The sequence below is a fragment of the Schistocerca americana genome, chromosome 10 (assembly GCF_021461395.2).
Source record: "Schistocerca americana isolate TAMUIC-IGC-003095 chromosome 10, iqSchAmer2.1, whole genome shotgun sequence".
Taxonomy (NCBI): Eukaryota; Metazoa; Arthropoda; class Insecta; order Orthoptera; family Acrididae; genus Schistocerca; species Schistocerca americana.
This window is the reverse complement of record NC_060128.1, coordinates 179203394-179223231: the sequence shown is the minus strand read 5'-3', so window position 1 is coordinate 179223231 and position 19838 is coordinate 179203394. Positions and strand designations below refer to the sequence as shown.

The following is a 19838-nucleotide window of genomic DNA, read 5'->3' as shown; positions in this document are numbered from 1 at the left end:
GGGCGAAACTAGCTAATAGCACGATTTTAATAAAGCGCGATACAGCCTACAACGGACAATGTGTTCTTTTATAAGACATTTAGCGGCTGTGGATCCCCACGGAAGCAAACTCATCAAAATATGTGACACAAATGGCCATATCTTTTGACTGCATTGACTTCAGAAGCTTCACTTTTTTTACATCGCCAAGATACCGTAGACCTTATTATGGCCGGCCGGAGTGGCCGAGCGCTTCTAGGCGCTACATTCAGCAACCGCATGACCACTACGGCCGCAGGTTCGGATCCTGCCTCGGGCATGGATGTGTGTGATATCCTTAGGTTAGTTAGGTGATATATCTGCGTAAGCAGAAGAAACTAACGATCAAAGTTCGCAAACAATTTATTGGACTGTTCAATTAACCAAAACAAATTCTCCAAGTATAACACCAACACAAAACACGGGCGAAACTAGCTAATAGCACGATTTTAATAAAGCGCGATACAGCCTACAACGGACAATGTGTTCTTTTATAAGACATTTAGCGGCTGTGGATCCCCACGGAAGCAAACTCATCAAAATATGTGACACAAATGGCCATATCTTTTGACTGCATTGACTTCAGAAGCTTCACTTTTTTTACATCGCCAAGATACCGTAGACCTTATTATGGCCGGCCGGAGTGGCCGAGCGCTTCTAGGCGCTACATTCAGCAACCGCATGACCACTACGGCCGCAGGTTCGGATCCTGCCTCGGGCATGGATGTGTGTGATATCCTTAGGTTAGTTAGGTGATATATCTGCGTAAGCAGAAGAAACTAACGATCAAAGTTCGCAAACAATTTATTGGACTGTTCAATTAACCAAAACAAATTCTCCAAGTATAACACCAACACAAAACAGTGATCCGTCCTCGAATCACAACTACATACACGAGTAATATAGAAAACAACTGAAATAATGTCCTACTAGTGTCCGCCAGAGACTTCTCCGATATACCAAGCCTAATCCAGAGATCAGCGAGAAGATCCAAGCCGGGCTGCCGGAGCGGCAGGTATCCACGTCTGCTGGCGGTCGATGAACTGCCGATGTGCGGCCGAGCACCGGCCTTTAAGCGCTCCAGCGGATGAGTACCTCTGAGCTATTTTGCATCACGTGGTTTGAGTGTGAAAATAGTTCCGGGATCTGCAGCGACCTGTTCCTTATGTTTATGTGGGCCGGTAGTGGCCCCTGGTGGCCGCTAGTGTCTTTGCTGTGTTGTTGTTGTTGTTGTTGTTGTGGCCGTTCATCAATATGGCCTGTCGGTTGTGTAGTGCTTCGGTGTGCCTGTGAAGTGTGCAACCCGTGGCTGCAGGCTGTCAGTTTGGTTGCTGATACTCTAGGCGCCGTGATGTCTGGTGGAGAAGGCCACAGCATTAGGTTTAAGTAGTTCTAAGTTCTAGGGGACTGATGACCTCAGAAGTTAAGTCCCATAGTGCTCAAAGCCATTTGAACCATTTTTTAACCTTATTACGTGACATAAATTTCAGCTTGATATGTCTACCCGTTTCTGAGAAAATAGTCGGACAGACAGATAGACGGACAGAGACCAACAAAGTGGTGTTCTAAGCGTCCCGTTTTTACAATTGGAGGTATGGAACCCCAAAAATGAAGACACACTGAGAAGAACAGGAGAGCAAAGACAGTAACAGGGTGTAATTAAAAGAAGGAAACGAATCCGAATTGGACATATATTAAGAAAGAAGGAGGGGGCTTATAAAAACAGTCTTAGAGGTGTACGGTGAAGGTTAGAGGAGGCGAGGGAGGAAGAGATTTCAGATCCTGGGCAATGTGATGGGCGACGCACGTGCAGCAACGTTAAGAAGGAAGCAATGATATGGAGACACAAGGGATCTGGAAATTCAGCAAAAACTAATGATCATTGTTTTGTTTTGGTTTAGGGCGCAAAAACAGCTAAGGTCATACGCTCTCATGTGAGAACTGTAGAACATGAAGACGAAAAAGGAGCTAAAAGCGGCTACACGATAAGCCCAATCGACGGAAGGAAAGACAGCTAAAAACCGGGACTTTCTTATGGAGAAAGGGCCGTAAAATACGCCATAAAGACAATAGAGGTCCTGAACTAGATTAAATGTTATTCGCCATATTGCTACGACAGATAGAAAGTAAAGCGCGGTCGACAGCCCGCGCGTCGTTCGCTAAAACAGCCAATAACTCAGATGACATACATAAATCAGAACGTAGGTGGTTAAAAGACGGCGAACCGCACAATGAGCACAGGGTGGTGGGGGATCTCTATTTAACAAATGGCGATGGCTAAAACGACAGAGCCCAATATGCAACCTAGCATCTCCTCGCGCCGAGAGGACCGAGAGGAGGTTTGATAGCCCGGAGCTTGTTCCCGTGAAGGGAAGACCAGTGGTGATGCCAAAGTGACACCACATGCTGACAGACGGCAACACAGAGATCATCGGAGGCATTGGAAGAACTGGCGTGCTGAGGTAGGAGGACTGCAGCCTTGGCAGCAGCGTCAGCAGCCTCGTTTCCCGCCAGACCGACGTGACCGGCGTCCCACACAAACAGCACAGTGGCTCCCTCAAGAGTGAGCAAGTGACAGTTTTCCTGTACCCGTTGAACTTCGGGATGGATGGTGTCAGCACACAGAGGCTCTAAAGGGCACTGAGACATACGGAGCAAATGACACAATTAAAAAGCCTGTGTCGCCGGATGTACTGGGTGGCCCGATAAAGGGCAAAGAGCTCCATTGTAAATACTGAGCATTGTTCTGGAAGCCGATACCCAAAATGGTCGGTGTCAATGACGAAGGCACACGTGACACAATGGTCAGTCTTACAGCCAGAAGTGTACACGAAGGTACTATAGCTCAGTTCTGTGCAAAGGCCAAGGTGGTGAAGGTTTCACATCCATCGGCAACAGGGCAGGTAGCGTGAAGCCGAACTGCCGGAGCTATAGTTGACAACGAACTCCAGGAGATAACAGAGAAGAGGGATGCGCCTCATACTGGCGATCATGGGAGTAATCGAAGAAGGAGACACAGAATGGATGGCTGGGTATGGCAGACAAACGGCATGCGTATCTGCTGAAGAGAAACTCATGGCGGTTTGACAGCCGTAGTTCGGCAACTTCTTCCTAAACACTCTCAACCAGGCTGGTGTAAAAGGCGCCTGTGGCCAACGGATGCCACGATGGTGGATGGTACTGGGATGGTATAAGATGGACGGACGTGCAGATGCATAAGCGAAACACCCATAGTCTAGTTTCGAACGGGTAAGGGACTGGTACAAACGGAGGAGGGTGGTCCGATGAGTTATTAGTGACATACTTCTTAATAAATGTGAATGCAATAGGTTTGTTTATAAATAAATAAGTCTTCTGTTACCAGTCACGATTTTTTCTTTATTTTACTATTCGCACGACGCGTTTCGAGAAACAATTCCTATTTTCAAGTGCGTTTTTTGTGTGTATTAAGCCATTTCTTTTGATGTTCTCAGTGTGTGTGAGTCTGCTTCATTTTGTTGACTTTTAAGTTTTCTAATGGTCCATTTGTGTAGAGACTCACACACACTTTACATCACACACAACTTGTTGTACACTATACACATCGAAAATATCTTATATAAACAAAACAGTTACATAGATCTTCTTCGTATGTAACTGTTTTGTTTATATAAGATATTTTCGATGTGTATAGTGTACAACAAGTTGTGTGTGATGTAAAGTGTGTGTGAGTCTCTACACAAATGGACCATTAGAAAACTTAAAAGTTAAACAAAATGAAGCAGACTCATACACACTGAGAACATCAAAAGAAATGGCTTAATACACACAAAAAACGCACTTGAAAATAGGAATTATTTCTCGAAACGCGTCGTGCGAATAGTAAAATAAAGAAAAAATCGTGACTGGCAACAGAAGACTTATTTATTTATAAACAAACCTATTGTATCTACAGTCGCAGGCTTTCAAAAACCATTTATAATGGCACAAATCAGATTAAATGTGAATGCCTATACATTGGCCATACACAAAATTCTGAGAACGATTTTATTCCGGCGTATAAACGACGTCAGCACAGTGACTATGGTGATAGCTTGAGCTAATAACATTATTGTAAACAACAGACACGCATACGACCAGCCAATTGTGAGCAGGCAGTGTTAAGCAGTGGACGAGGAGACCTAGTGTATCAGTGATGTTGTGTCACAAATTGCAATGGAACAACATCTCTAAATCAAGTGTTCGAGACATTCTCCAGAATGTTTTGAAGAAGAGAAAAGTGTGTGCAAAGTTCGTCCCCCACACCTCGACTCCTGAACAAAAACAGCTGCCTGTGGATGCCCTCCACGACTCGAACGAAATACAAAACACGGACAGTTCTTTTTTTTGGAAAAACCCGTCGTTTGTGATGAGACTTCGTGTTATCAATACGAACCTACCACAAAACGACAAAGCGCAGAATTTCACACAAAGAACCAATGGTTTGGCGATACAACCGACATTTGATGCTCAAGTTGGAAAACATCCCAAAGAAGGAATCTTCTGACACTTTCACATGGTTGTATAAGCATTGTATCCTCCGGACTAAAGTGGAGGGAGACTGTAGAACAGTTGAAGCATTAAAATCACCATCTTAGCTTTTCTCTATTTTTTATTAATCCAGTTTCGAAACTTTTGTACTGATGTGGTATGCATGTGTTAGACAAGTGTTTTTTTTTTTTAAACTAGTGTCCCTTTTGAATCAAGTGTCCATAATATTTGCTTGCCTTTTTTCGTAACATTCAATAAAGTAATTTTAAAAAGTAATTAATATTAATTCCTGTACGAAATTAAAAACATAGAATAACAACTATATGTCGCTTTGACTTACTAAGGACTTGGTATGAAAACGACGCTTGCATATTTTGGATGTCAGATGGCAACCTTGTAAACTCGACAATTAGGGAACAACTACGCAAAGCGTGATTGTAGCAGGCAGTCCATTCAAAGCGCTACTGTTGTCCATCCGACACTGCATCCACCATAGTACGTATCAGTCTGTCATATACCTCGACGTGAGATGGACTCAGCCAGTCTTTGGTCGTCCTCTGCAGAAATACCGAGCCATGCTGCGTCTATAGCCGTCCATATTTGCGAAAGTATTGCCAGTGCGGGATTCTGTGCCCGAACTGACCCCTTGGTTACGTCCGATAAGTGTTTGAGGGGATCCATGTTGGGCGATCTGAGTGGCCATACAATTTACACATCGTTGTTTGGGAAAATGAAACCTGTGAATGGCTGCGAATAGTCTCCAATTAGCCGAAAATAACCATTTTAAGTCAATAATCGGTTCCGTTGGTCCAGAGGACTCAGTCCATTCCCTGTAAACACAGCCCACACCATTATGGAGCCACCGCCATCTTGCACAGTACCTTTTTGGCAACTTGGGTCAACTAATTCGAGAGGTCTGCGTAACGTCCGAACCCTACCATGAGCTCTTACCAACTGAAATCGGGATTATCCGACCAGGCCACGGTTTTCCAGTCGCCTGGGCCAAAACTGATGTGGTTACCATACCAGGAGAGTCTCCACACCGATGTCAGCAAAGGTACTCGCGTCGATCGTCTGCTGCCATAGCCCATTAACGCCAAATTTCGCCGCACTGCCCTAACAGATGCATTCGTCGTACATCCCGTATTGCTTTCAGCGGCGATTTCACGCAGTGTTGCTTGTATGTTAGCATTGGCAAATCTGCGCAAACTCTACTGCTCTCAGTCGTTAAGTGAAGATCGTTGGCCACTCTGTTGTTCTCAACACACTCTTGACACTGTAGATCTCACAATATCGAATTTCCTAACGATTTCCGAAATGGAGCGTCCCTTGCTGGTAGCTCCAACTACTATTCTGCATTCAGAGTCTCCTAATTAATGTGATGCGGTCATAATAACATCAGAAACCTTTCATCTGAGTACAAATGACAGCTCTGCCAATGCACTGTCGTTTTGCGAGACTGCCGCCATTTGTATATGTGCATATCGCTAACCCATGACTTCTGTCACCTCCATATATGTATACCTCCACACATACACACACACACACACACACACACACACACACACACACACACACACCATTCAATTTTCAGGCACCCCATTTACGATACCACTTTGTGGGTAAACGCATAGGGACGGGTAGGAATCGAAACCTTGAAAGGGTCCTGTAGCCACCTTTCATTAGTTCGGTAGCCCATTTTCACTACCATTTCTCTTTCTTTTCCTTGTTTTTCTTTTCTCATAAATCTCATAGTGGTGTGATTGAATGAATGTGGTTGTGTGTCACGTTGCTGGACGGTGGCGTAGTCTGCTGCAGAAAGTCTGCGATAGTCATACAGATTTAGCAACAGATGTACAGAATAGCGAACTCTGGTAGTGGTCAAGTAGTCAAAGAGGTTTGCGCTACCTATGAGAAATCCACCTGCGTTAGGTTGGTGGCGGAAATGGCATCTTTGGGTTTCCCGGTCCACGCAGAGCGTGGAAGAGGCTGGAGAAGAAAGCGGGAGGCAGTCTGCCGCCGGTACGGGAAGCGTCCACAACTGTGCTCCAGTCGAAGAAGGGTGAGTTAGACTGACCGCGTGGCGCGTTGTTACTTGGCGAGGGGAGAGCTGTTAGCTTTTGGTCTCGCTTTTCAACTCTGAAAGATTGCTTTGTCTTGTCGCAGCAAGGAATGCAAAACTTTGGCAGATTTTTCTTTTAGAAAATTTCTATAGCAGATTTGGATCCGCCGGAAGAGCGCCACATAAAGGTGTCGATAAGAAGTGAGCACTCGCTTCTGTATGAATGTCTGTTTGCCTTCATCTGTGCCTGTGTAAGCTTTTATTTTCCTAAATATTAATAGCTTTTCCTTCTCGTAAATTTTCCTTGCTTTATGTATCTTTCGGACGTGGGGTGCCATCAACGTCGTTGAACATTAGAGTTTGTTGGGCTACCGGCATCACTAACTGTCCGATGTCATGTTTGTTTTAAAGAATGTTAACTGTTCATGATTGTGTGATGTGATATTGTTGCAACTTGGACACGATACCTAGAAATTGCGTCTCCACAAAACACGTGGGCACGCGGGTGTACTGAGAAATGTGTACCGCTTCACGAGTTATTGCGATCAGTTATCAGGCAACAGCAGTTGTATGAATGATTCACACCAATGATTTTACGTGTAGATTATAACGGTGAATGTATCGATGCTTCTCTTAGGAATAAATGATTTTATCTAGAATTTTCCCTTGTGTTCCGAGGTTAACGTTTTTGCACCTAAGCCACTCACCTCGTAGCTTTGCCGTTAGCACATCCAACGCGTTTCCTTACGCACAGGTCCAGTGATTAGTTTCCCCTTTTATTTTATAACAAATGCTTTAGATTAAGTCTTATTTTCAGGTGTGTTGCTGGGAGCTGATATTATGCAGTGTTCATGCATTTTCTATTTTATTTTAAATGTTTGATTCTCGTGAACAGTGCACGGGCAATACTATTAATTACATCGTATCTCCTATGAGCGACATCACAACGTATGCACTTTTATGAGTTTTTGGTCTGTGATCAAATTAATTTATTTTCCGACTCGGCCAAACCTTTGATTAGTTGTGTGGTTAGAGTCGGTGGCGACCCTAATCTTCTCACGTTAATTTCACAAGCAAGAAGTATTTCCATTCCCAATAATTACGTAATAACCCATAGAAACAGGTTAGTTACAACCTTTTAAACAGCAGTAAGGTTCTCTGATCATGAGTGATTATTTATTCTAAAGGAACATGGAGTTCAAAAATAAATGTACAATGTAAGACACACAAATGGGATGCATAATTTGCTGTTCCACAATAATACAATAGGCGGATGGTCCTTTAAAGCCTATCAGAATGGGATACATGTGAAGCAGTGACTGTTGTAAGCAGAAGCCTCATGTTCGAGATCGGGAAGCAACACACGCATACGTGCAGTGAGAAAGCGGACAACGTTTACCAGAATAAGCTATTTTCGTAAAACATGCAAGAGGAGAAGCACAGAGAGAGCAAGGAGGTTTAGCAGATCAAGACACGTGGCTAGAGAAACCCTGTTAAAATTGGAAAAATGGGAGCCGAGGGAAAATTCTCCACTATCATAGGTATTCATTTGGCGCACGATTTAACGTTCTAGAAAATGCACAGCAGCTTTTAATTTTAGCAAATGAATCAAGAGCACGGGGCACGGTTCACACCAGCTGAGTGTGACTAAGTGCAGATAATTCTTCAACGTATCTAAAAACACAACTCGTTTCAAATGTGGAAAAACGAATCGTGAACGAGCAGGGGATAGCTGCTGAAGGCAGGAACACTCAACTGCTTCGTATTCAGTTGAGTTCAACATGGGAAGACGTGGTGATCTGACGGACAAAGGTTGTAACGTCGGAATCTATGAATACCAAGCCAAATGAAAATAAATTAAACCCACAGTGTGGGAGGATGTGCTACCAAGCTCATGAAAACCTACTACTACGAACAAAGAACACACATGGTGATAGTAGGGGACGAACAAACCATGTTACATCAAGCTCTACCCAACACTTGATATTAAGCAAAAGAAACCCAAAAGACAGATCGCAAATCTGTTCGCTAACCAGCGTAAATGAAATACAGAAAATTACGAACAGTTGCGAGTTAAACTACATAATACAAATACCTTCATCCGTACCTTACAGGACCGCTCATGTGAGCGACCTTATACTTGCAATTTCGGCGTAAGAGTGACACGAAAAATGCGTGGCCACACAGATGCTCTCCCAAATAGGTGGAGCAGGGTGTCCCTGTTAAGAACTGTGTGGCCAACCAAATTGCAGTGATTGATGAAATGTATTCGCAGTTGGGAATATGGACAACCTTCAGCTGTATAACGGAATCACAACACTAAAAATTTGTTTCAACTGGGTCTCTAACCCGGACTTCCCGCTTATACCGAGCAGTCGCTTTAACAGCTTTAGCTGTCCGAGCGCACTTCACGGACACACCGAAACTATGTCGTCGTCCATGTAACTAAAAAATTAACTGTGCATATTGCTGTGTAGGGAAATCTGGGCCCGAGTCCCAGTCCGGCAAAAATTCTACATTTAACGTATTTCACAACAGCTGCAGTTGACGCAGTGCCTGCTTCCTCGGGCATGTATGCACTGCAATTTCGTATTAACCAGCCGATACCGGGCAAGTAATCTTCAGTTAAAATGTCTCCCCTGTAAAGGAATATACATAATGAGTGTACGAGTGCAGATTGTAGAGCATAATTCTTCGAGATTGTATCTCTCAGAAGAACTTGAAAATTACAAAAATGTTCCGAATGTTCGAAGAAAAATACCCTGATATGAGAGTGAGCTACGGAACTTAACAGGGACATATTTTCAAGGGACTTCAGCATTACGTATTGGTACACAGGGGCGGATACATGCAGTGTATCCACTGAGTACTTTACAAAATGAAAGGTTTGGAAGCAGACAAAAAAATTAAAGTTTATCCAAGAAAAAATGAAGAAGTTGGATTGTGAAATAAGTAAACTAGCGTTCATCAAGCCCTGCCACTAGAAAAAAAGTGAAGTATTTTACCCTAGAAGAAGGTCTGATAAGGAGAAATCAAAGAAACAGAGAATTCGAATCCACTTGCTTCGATGGCGGTAAAAGTTTAACAGTGACTACTTATCTCTACTAACACATTTACGATAGAAGGTAACTATTCGTATGTAGTCCAGTTTCCAAAGTGTATTTTATGTACCGGGTGATCAAAAAGTCGGTATTGTGGTGTCACCGCCAGACACCACACTTGCTAGGTGGTAGACTTTAAATCGGCCGCGGTCCATTAGTATACGTCGGACCCGCGTGTCGCCACTGTCAGTAATTGCAGACCGAGCGCCGCCACACGGCAGGTCTAGAGAGACTTACTAGCACTCGCCCCAGTTGTACAGCCGACGTTAATAGCCATGGTTCACTGACAATTACGCTCTCATTTGCCGAGATGATAGTTAGCATAGCCTTCAGCTACGTCATTTGCTACGACCTAGCAAGGCGCCATTTATCCTTTGCTATGTATCTAATGAAGCATGTACAGTAACGAGAGATGTTCTACAATTATGAATTAAAGTTAAGTATTCCAGAAGCTATGTACTATTTTTGGCTACTATAGTTCCTTGTCATTTTCCAGACCTCACGCCAGCCTGCGTGAGCTTAAACGCGTGCCTTTCGGCTACCCGTCCTAGTGGATTGGCTGTCTTGCCAGCCCACAAGTATAAATTTGAAAACTGAATAAGTCATGGAATAATGTAGATAGAGAGGTAAAAATTGACACATGCTTGGAATGACATGGGGTTTTATTAGAACAAAAAAAAAAACGAAGTTCACAATATGTCCGACAGATGGCGCTGCACAGCAAAACGTCAGTGACTGCACATGACAATCGTGTATAAAAGGAGCTGTAATGAGAGGGAGAATCAGATGCGCCAGCAGTCGCAGCATGTTGATGTTACCTGAAAAGGCGCTTTTAGTGAAGCTGTATTATCAGAATGGGGAATGTGCTAGTTCAGCGTTACGATCCTATCGCCATAGGAAGGGGATTCGAACGAGTAAAGGTCCGTTGACAAATGCAGCTGTGGCGAGAATTATTTCAAAGTTCGAAGCGACGGGTTGCTTAGACGATAGACCCCGTAGCGGCCGACCGAGCACAAGGCGTAATGCTGCTGAGATAGTTCAGGAAGAAATGGAGACTGTAGCGGGTTCGTCTATGCACGGGGAAGTCAGCGCTCGTGCAGTCGCACGTCGCACCGGCATTCCATACACTACTGTTTGGTTGGCACTGAGGCGTACCCTCCCATGCTATCCGTACAAAATCCATCGGCATCATGAACTGTTACCTGGCGATTTAGTGAAGCGGAGGGCATTTGCGGTGTGGGCTTTTCAAAAGATGGCGGAAGATAACGATTGGTTGAGTAACGTTTTGTGTACCGACGAAGCTCATTTCACGCTCCGAGGGTCTGTCAACGCCCACAACTGCAGAATTTGGGCTACGGAAAATCCTAGAACTGTTGTGGAAACTCCATTGCGCGACGAGAAAGTCACGGTATGGGTTGGATTTACCACATCTACCGTTATCGGGCCTTTTTTCTTCGAGGAAATGCGTGATTCTGGTTTTGTAACTGCTACCGTGACGTGTGAGAGGTACGCCGATATGTTACAGAATCGCATCACCCCCAGCCTGGCTTATAAATACCTGCTGGAACGTACGATGTTTATGCAGGATAGCGCTCCACCGTGACGCGTGAAAGATCTCTTGCGCGCGTCGTTTGGTGGTGATCGTGTGCTCAGCCGCCACTTTCGTCATGTTTGGCCTCCCAGGTCCCCAGACCTCAGTCCGTGCGATTATTTACTTTGGGGTTACCTGAAGTCGCAAGTGTATCGTGATCGACCGCATCTCTAGGGATGCTGAAAGACAACATCCGACGCCAATGCCTCACCATAACGCCGTACGTGCTTTACAGTGCTGTTCACAACATTATTCCTCGACTACAGCTATTGTTGAGGAATGATGGTGGACATATTGAGCATTTCCTGTAAAGGAACTTCATCTTTGCTTTGTCTTACTTTGTTATGCTAATTATTGCTATTCTGATCAGATGATGCACCATCTGTCGGACGTTTTTTGAACTTTTGTATTTTTTTGGTTGTAATAAAACCCCATGTCATTCCAAGCATGTGTGTCAATTTGTATCTCTCTATCTACATTATTCCATTAGTTTTCAAATTTATACTGACTTTTTGAGCACCCGATATATCCATAGCATGAATCGGTAAAAGGAAGTGATGATGTTTGATTCTCGTAGCATCATTTCATCTACAATTTTCTATTCCTATGTAATCCAACTGCGTATGGTCTGTAACTTATGTAGTGGACAACGGAAGAACTTCTCTTTCATCAGTTTCGTTTATATGAATGGAGTTCAATAAGAAACAAACACATTTTTTTCTCGGCCAGTTTCGGTTGCAAAAATGTGAAATTTGTTATATGACACTGAGGAATAATCCTGCTTCTGCTCCTACAGTTTCATCAAGATCCGATAGGTGGCCGCGCCACACGTAGCTTTCAAAATGGCGTCTTTAACTGAGGTGCGTTCCAAGCAGAGAGCTGTCATCGAGTTTCCTTTGTCGGAAAACCAGAGCATCGCAGAATGTCCACGGAAACCTGGCAGTGAACAAAAGTACAGCGAGGCGTCTGTCATCACAGCGACAAGGTCGCGCAAACCTTCTCATCTCCCTCGTGGTAGCTGGCTGTAGACAGCTGTGACTCGTGAAATCTTGAAACGTGCGGACACTCTCATCCGAGGTGATCGACGGATCACAATCAGACAGCTCGCTGCCTAGCTAGACGTCTCTGTTGGTAGTGCTGACACACTCTGCCACTAGATGGGGTGCTCAAAGTTGTGTGCCTACTGGGTTCGTCACTGCCTAATGGAGGACCATAAAGAACAACGAATGATCATCTGTGTAGAGTGGCTTGCACGTTACAAGGCTGATCGTGACAATTTTTAGTGGAAGATCGTCACACGCGATGAAACACGGGTACATTACTTCGAACTGGAGACAAAATGGTAATCTGTGGAGTGGCGCCACACCTCATCTCCGGTGAAGAAAAAGTTCGAAGCCGCACCCTCAGCCGGTAAAGTCACGGCGACGGTCTTTCGGGACTTTGAAGGGGCTGTTCTGTTTGATGTCCTGCATCATGCAGCAACGACGAAGTCTGAAATGTATTGTGATACCCTCAAATAAACGATAAACATGGACGATAAATAGTTTGGACAAGAAGAGAATAGAAGCTTTCGAAACGTGGTGCTACAGAAGAATGCTGAAGATTAGATGGGTAGATCACATAACTAATGAGAAAGTATTGAATAGGATTGGGGAGAAGAGAAGTTTGTGGCACAACTTGACCAGAAGAAGGGATCGGTTGGTAGGACATGTTCTGAGGCATCAAGGGATCACCAATTTAGTATTGGAGGGCAGCGTGGAGGGTAAAAATCGTAGAGGGAGGCCAAGAGATGAATACACTAAGCAGATTCAGAAGGATGTAGGCTGCAGTAGGTACTGGGAGATGAAGAAGCTTGCACAGGATAGAGTAGCATGGAGAGCTCCATCAAACCAGTCTCACGACTGAAGACCACAACAACAACAACCCTCAAATAGGGGTAATGCGGGAGCAGGTTTAATAATGAATAATTTAATAATGAATAAAAAAATAGGAGTGCAGGTAGGCTACTACAAACAGCATTGTGAACGTATTATTGTGGCCAAGATGATACAAAGCCCACGCCTACTACAGTAGTACAAGTTTATATGCCAACTAGCTCTGAAGATGATGAAGAAATTGATGAAATGTATGATGAGATAACAGAAATTATTCTGGTAGTGAAGGGATACCAAAATTTATTAGCCATGGGTGACTGGAATTCGAGAGCAGGGAAAGGGAGAGATGGAAACATAGTAGGTGAATATGGATTGGGGGTAAGAAATGAAAGAGGAAGCCGTCTGGTAGAATTTTGTGCAGAGCATAACTTAATCACAGCTAACACTTGGTTCAAGAATCATAAAAGAAGGTTGTATACATGGAAGAACCATGGAGATACTAAAAGGTATCAGATAGATTATATAATGGTAAGACAGAGATTTAGGAACCAGGTTTTAAATTGTAAGACATTTCCAGGGGCAGATGTGGACTCTGACCACAATCTATTGGTTATGACCTGTAGATTAAAACTGAAGAAACTGCAAAAAGGTGGGAATTTAAGGAGATGGGACCTGGATAAACTGAAAGAACCAGAGGTCGTAGAGAGTTTCAGGGAGAGCATAAGGGAACAATTGACAGGAAAGGGGGAAAGAAATACAGTAGAAGAAGGATGGGTAGCTCTGAGGGATGAAGTAGTGAAGGCAGCAGAGGATCAAGTAGGTAAAAAGACGAGGGCTAATAGAAATCCTTGGGTAACAGAAGAAATATTGAATTTCATTGATGAAAGGAGAAAATATAAAAATGCAGTAAATGAAGCAGGTAAAAGGAATACAAACGTCTCAAAAATGAGATCGACAGGAAGTGCAAAATGGCTAAGCAGGGATGGCTAGAGGACAAATGTAAGGATGTAGAGGCTTGTCTCACTAGGGGTAAGATAGATACTGCCTACAGGAAAATTAGAGACCTTTGGAGAAAAGAGAACCACTTGTATGAATATCGAGAGCTCAGATGGAAACCAGTTCTAACCACAGAAGGGAAGGCAGAAAGGTGGAAGGAGTATATAGAGGGTTTATACAAGGGCGAAGTACTTGAGGACAATATTATGGAAATGGAAGAGGATGTAGATGAAGATGAAATGAAGATATGGTACTGCGTGAAGAGTTTGAAAAAGCACTGAAAGACCTGAGTCGAAACAAGGCCCCGGGAGCAGACAACATTCCATTAGAACTACTGACGGCCTTGGGGGACCCAGTCCTGACAAAACTCTACCATCTTGTGAGCAAGGTGTATGAGACAGGTGAAATACCCTCAGACTTCAAGAAGAATATAATGATTCCAATCCCAAAGAAAGCAGGTGTTGACAGATGTGAAAATTAGCGATCTATCAGTTTAATAAGTTACGGCTGCAAAATACTAACACGAATTCTTAACAGATGAATGGAAAAACTGGTAGAAGCCAACCTCGGGGAAGATCAGTATGGATTCCGTAGAAATTTTGGAACACGTGAGGCAATACTGACCCTAGGACGTATCTTAGAAGAAAGATTAATGAAAGGCATACCTACGTTTCTAGCATTTGTAGACTTAGAGAAAGCTTTTGACAATGTTGACTGGAATACTCTCTTTCAAATTCTAAGGGTGGCAGGGATAAAATACAGGGAGCGAGAGGCTATTTACAATTTGTACAGAAACCACATGGCAGTTATAAGAGTCGAGGGGCACGAAAGGGAAGCAGTGGTTGGGAAGGGAGTGAGACGGGGTTGTAGCCTCTCCCTGATGTTATTCAATCTGTATATTGAGCAGGCAGTAAAGGAAGCAAAAGAAAAATTCGGAGTAGGTATTAAAATCCATGGAGAAGAAATAAAAGCATTGAGGTTCGCCGATGACATTGTAATACTGTCAGAAACAGCAAAAGACCTGGAAGAGCAGTTGAATGGAATGGACAGTGTCTTGAAAGGAGGATATAAGATGAACATCAAAAAAAGCAAAACTAGGATAATGGAATGTAGTCGAATTAAGTCGGGTGATGCTGAGGGAATTAGATTAGGAAATGAGACACTTAAAATAGTAAAGGAGTTTGGCTATTCGGGGGGCAAAATAACTGATGATGGTCGAAGTAGAGAGGATATAAAATGTAGACTGGCAATGGCAAGGAAAGCGTTTCTGAAGAAGAGAAATTTGTTAACATCGAGTATAGATTTAAGTGTCAGGAAGTCGTTTCTGAAAGTATTTGTATGGAGTGTAGCCATGTACGGAAGTGAAACACGGACGATAAATAGTTTGGACAAGAAGAGAATAGAAGCTTTCGAAATGTGGTGCTACAGAAGAATGCTGAAGATTAGATGGGTAGATCACATAAGTAATGATGAAGTAATGATTCGAATTGGGGAAAAGAGGAGTTTGTGGCATAACTTGACAAGAAGAATGGACCGGTTGGTAGGACATGTTCTGAGGCATCCAGGGATCACAAATTTAGCATTGGAGGGCAGCGTGGAGGGTAAAATTCGTAGAGGGAGACCCAGAGATGAATACACTAAGCAGATTCAGAATGATGTAGGTTGCAGTAAGTACTGGGAGAGGAAGAAGCTTCCACAGGATAGAGTAGCATGGAGAGCTGCATCAAACCAGTCTCAGGACTAAAGACCACAGCAACAACCCACAGGAAACTGAAGAACTGACTTCAGCATGTTCATCGCCACAAAACTGCAGACGAACTTCTCCTTCTCCATGACAACGTAAGGCCTGACACAACTCTGCGCATCCAAGAGGAACTGACAAAGCTTCATTGAACTGTTGTCCCTCATCCACCCTACAGTCCGTATCTCCCACCTTCTGACTTCCATCTGTTTGGCCCAATGATGGATGCACTCCGTAGGAAGCAGTACGTGGATGACGTGGAGGTTATTGATGCACCACGACTTTGGCTCCGACATCGATCAGCAGAGTGGTACAATACGGCAGTACAGGTCACATTGGTCGTAGATATGTTGATATTCTTGGATGTAAGGAATACCCTTTGTAGACTGACTGCATTTTACGAGTATTCCACCAATCAACTGAAGTATGTGATCCGGTTTTTTCAGAGTGTACTGCATTACATATAATATTACGAGTCAGGAAGACTCAGAGGCTACCGTTAATATTGCCTGCGTTTATTAATACAAAAGAAGAAGAGCAAGGGTCCCAATACACTTCTCCGAGCCACATCGGAAATTACTTCTACATCTGACCTTGAGTCTCCATCCCAGACAACATGCTGCGTCCTCCCTACCAATAAAACCTCAGTCCAGTCACAGGCTTCCCATGATGCCCTCATATGGTGATGCTATCGTTAATACGCTTAGGTGTGGTACTGAGTCAAATGCCTTTCCGCAGTCAAGAAGTATTGAATTTATCTGACTGCCTCGATCCACGGCTTTCAGGGTCTCATGTGAGAAATGCGGGAGTTGAATTTCACATATTCCTCAAAACTTCCTTTGCTCTTCGATCGGCGTCACAGCCTTTTTCTAGAAAAGTACGGTTGCTAATTTCTAGAATACCCAAGAAGATGTGTCAATGATAACTCCAATTTTTTTGTCCTGATCAGTTGTAATTTTGTTAAAGGAAGGGCATGCACAATGCAGTAAAGAGAAAATTTCTGATAATCAGTTAAGTGTGAAGTACTGTACTTATTTTACCGTCTTTCTGAATACACAAATACACTAGCTTAGGAAGAGAATTACTCAACGCTACTTCAAAGTAAATCGTATTGATACAAGATCAACTAGTCGACTGTTGACAAGTGAGATCCCCTGTCTACACATAGCTGTCATTGGCTCAAAGCCGCAGTAATACTGGCTCACTGACATAAGGCCACCTTTTAAACTTCATAGTGTTGTTTAGTTGTACTCGTACATAGATTGTATTACACTCATGCTCATAAATTAAGGATAATTGCAGAATGTGGTGCCACACAACGTAGCACTACACAAAACTGGTGCTAATAGCATAGACACATAGGGAACACACACGATACTGATATGTAAGTCCACGGTATTGGTGATAAGTTGAGAAAACCATCCCGAAACGCATGTGCTTCAAAGCGCCACTGTTTCCTGCGTACGTACCGCGACATCAGTGTGGGTTATGATCACCACGCACACGTACACAGGCCGCACAACGGGTTGGCATACTCTGGATCAGGTGGTCGAGCAGCTGATGGGGTATAGCCTCTCATTCTCGCACCAGTGCCTGTCGGAGATCCTGAAGTGTCGCAGGGGTTTGAAGGCGTGCAGCGATATGTCGACCGAAAGCATCCCAGACGTGCTCGATGGGGTTTAGGTCTGGAGAACAGACAGGTCACTCACTCCATTCGCCTGATATCTTCTTTTTGAAGGTACTCCTCCACCATGGCAGCTCGGTGGGGCCGTGCATTATCATCCATCAGGAGGAAGGTGGGACCCACTGCACCTCTCAAAAGGCGGACATACTGGTGCAAAATGACGTCCCGATACACCTCACCTGTTAGAGTTCCTCTGTCAAAGACATGCAGGGGTGTACGTGCACCAATCCCACCCCACACTTTCGAACTATGACATCCATACACGTCCCTTTCAAGGACATTAAGGGGTTGGTATCTGGTTCCTGGTTCACGCCAGATGAAAAACCGGTGAGAATCACTGTTCAGACTATACCTGGGCTCTTCCGTAAACATAACCTGTACCACTGTTCCAATGACCATGTACTGTGTTCTTGACACCAGGCTTTACGGGCTCTCCTGTGACCAGGGGTCAGTGGAATGCACATTGCAGGTCTCTGGGCGAATAAACCATGTGTGTTCAGTCGTCTGTGGACTGTGTGTCTGGAGACTACTGATCCAGTGGCTGCGGTAAGGTCCCGAGCATGGCTACCTGCAGTACTCCTTGGCCGTCTGCGGGCACTGATGGTGAGATATCGGTCTTCTTGTGGTGGTGTACACTGTGGACGTCCCGTACTGTAGCACTTGGGCACGACACGTTTCCTGTCTGCTGGAATCGTTGCCCTGATCTTGAGATCACACTTTGTGGCACACGGAGAGCCCGTGCTACGACCTGCTGTGTTTGACCAGCCTCCAGTCGCCCTAGTATTCTACCCCTCATAACGTCATCACTATGTCTTCTTTGAGCCATTTTCAACACAATGCCATCATTAGCACGTCTGAAACCGTCTGCACACTTACTCGCTGCACCGTACTCTGACATGCACCAACACACCTCGGCGTATGTAGACTGCTGCCAGCGCCACCATACGACTTCAGGTCAAATGCACCGCATGGTTATACCCCGAGGTGATTTAAACCCGCAAACCGCCCACCAGTGCGTTGTTTCACCATGTATCAGCATTATCCTTAATTTATGAGCATGAGTGTATTTAAGTTAGATTTTAAACAAGGCATAATCAAACCTAAAGTCATTGGCTAATGACAAATAATATGATGTACCATGACTCTGACAAACGTGAATAAGAAAAATTAATATATCAGTACGTTAATCGGTGTCTTACAGGCTTAACATTGATGTAATTTCTACAAATGAGTTAAACAAATAAGATGAATTAGCGGGAAAATGTTAAATACGTGATTTCAGTCTCTCATACAAGGCCGATAGGAGATGATTTTTTAACTGTCAGTCACGGCATATCCCTTACAGTATGGGACAGTTGGCAGCTCTGTACGAAAGCAACCAATGGAACAAAAATTTAACTGCATGTGATCTTGAGGACTTACATAATGCTTTTGATAATGTTGACTCGAGTACACTGTTTAAGAGTATTGAAGTGGCGCAGTAGTTGAGAAGGCAGCGAAACAGGGTTGTAACCATCCGCAATGTTTTTCATTCTGTACACTGAGCAAGTTGCGAAGAAAAGCAGGGACAAATTTGGAGAGGAAATTAACCTTCAGTGAGAAGAAATGAAAATTTTGGGGTTTGATGATGTTACTGTAATTCTGCCAAAGAGAGAAAAGGGCTTCGAAGCAACTGAACTGAATCAACAGTGTTATGGATGAACATCAACACAAGCAAAACGAGGAAAATGGAATATAGTCGAATTACATGAGGCAATGCTGAAGAAATTAGATTAGGAAATGAGACACTGAAGGTAGCGGTTGAGATTTATTATTTTCGCAGTAAAATAACTAACGATGGGCGAAGCAGAGAAGATGTAAATGGAAACTGGCTATAGTAAGGAAAGAGAAATTTGTTCAAATGAAATATGCGTTTGAGTGTCAGGACGTCTTCTCTGAACGTATTTGTCCAAATCAAATGGCTCTGAGCACTATGGGACTCAACTGCTGAGATCATTAGTCCCCTAGAACTTAGAACTAGTTAAACCTAACTAACCTAAGGACATCACAAACATCCATGCCCGAGGCAGGATTCGAACCTGCGACCGTAGCGGTCTTGCGGTTCCAGACTGCAGCGCCTTTAACCGCACGGCCACTTCGGCCGGCGTATTTGTCCAGAGTGTAGCATTACGTGGAAGAAAAATGCTGATGATAAACATTTCAGACAAGAAGACAATAAAAGTTTTCATAACGTGGTGCTACGGAAGAATGCCGAAGATTAGA

At 43.8% G+C, this 19838-nt stretch overlaps 1 protein-coding gene across 1 annotated transcript in view; it reads right to left on the bottom strand.

The window, feature by feature from the left end:
- Window positions 1-19838, bottom strand: part of LOC124552364 (protein TsetseEP-like) — a 30945-nt gene that overhangs the window by 10606 nt on the left and 501 nt on the right. The gene's annotated exons all lie outside the window — the stretch shown is intronic.